At 43.1% G+C, this 1208-nt stretch overlaps 1 non-coding gene across 1 annotated transcript; it reads right to left on the bottom strand.

Annotated features, from left to right (window-relative positions):
* Positions 1 to 271: 271 nt before the first annotated feature.
* LOC120255466 lies at positions 272 to 378 on the bottom strand. Its single transcript, XR_005535021.1, has one exon. It is a non-coding gene; the product is annotated as a small nucleolar RNA R71 (small nucleolar RNA).
* Between the last annotated feature and the right edge of the window lie 830 nt (positions 379 to 1208).

The following is a 1208-nucleotide window of genomic DNA, read 5'->3' as shown; positions in this document are numbered from 1 at the left end:
AGTTACGGTATTGCTGTTGCAGCAATCTTCATAGTTCAATCCTTTGGCCTATGAGGATCCAAACAGTCATATAGAAAACTTTCTCAAGGTGTGTGATAAGCTCAAGATAAATGAGATGATGGATAATGCCATCAAGTTGAGAGCCTTCAGATTTTCCTTAAAGGAGATAGAGAAGCAGTGGCTACACTTATTACCTAGAGTATCAATTACCATATAGGAGTAGATGGTATTAGCTTTTCTTGCCCATTATTTCCCTCCCAAAAAATCTGCAAAGCTTAAGAATGAGATCTCATCCTTTGTACAATTAGAATTGGAGTCTCTATTTGAGACATGGGAAAGGTTTACGGAGCTCCTGAGAAAGTGCCCGCAACACAAATTCCCAGAGTGGATGATTATTCAAACCTTTTACAATGGGTTGAATCAGAGCACAAGGCAACTCTTGGATGTGGCAGCAGGAGGTACCTTAGGTAGCAAGACCCCCGGTGAGGCCCGTTAACTAATTGAAGAAATGGGGTTAAATAGCTACCAATGGAATGCTAGGGAGAAGAAGAAGGTGGCTGGGCTACATGAGATAGATGTAGTAACTTCATTGGCCGCTCTAGTGGAATCAATGAGTAAGAAGTTAGACGTTCTAACTTCAAATAGAATTGCGGCTGTGACTACTTGCATCGGGTGTGGTGGAGGACATGCTCCCTCCGATTGCCCGATCTCCATTGGTGATGCATCTTCGGTTGAGAATGTTGATTTTGTGGGTAATGTGACGAGGAATCAAGGGAATCCATATAGCAACACCTACAATCCGGGTTGGAAAAATCATCCCAATTTCTCGTGGAGTAACCAAGTTCCACAAAAGGCCATGGGGCCACCGGGTTTCCAACAACAACAAGCCTCAAACATTGAGAACCAAGTTTCAGGTTTGTAGACCCGAATGACCGATTTGGAGAAGGCCTTAACTAGATTTGTGCAATCATTGGATATAAGGTTTTAATTAGTTAAGGCTACACTTCGCAACCACACAGCTTCTTTGCACAACCTTGAGAATCAAGTCCAGCAAATTGTGAAGTCTCTATCGGAGAGATCACAAGGAAGCTTGCCAAGCAATACCGAGACTAATCCTACAGAGCATGTGAAGGCAATTACTTTGAGAAGTGGTCATGATGTTGAAGGTAGGTTTCCGAGTGAGAAGCCCAATGAACATGCACCAGAGG

This window comes from Dioscorea cayenensis, unplaced genomic scaffold, assembly GCF_009730915.1.
Source record: "Dioscorea cayenensis subsp. rotundata cultivar TDr96_F1 unplaced genomic scaffold, TDr96_F1_v2_PseudoChromosome.rev07_lg8_w22 25.fasta BLBR01001019.1, whole genome shotgun sequence".
NCBI lineage: Eukaryota > Viridiplantae > Streptophyta > Magnoliopsida > Dioscoreales > Dioscoreaceae > Dioscorea > Dioscorea cayenensis.
The sequence above is the reverse complement of the archived record's forward strand: the minus strand, read 5'-3'. Positions and strand labels throughout refer to the sequence as shown.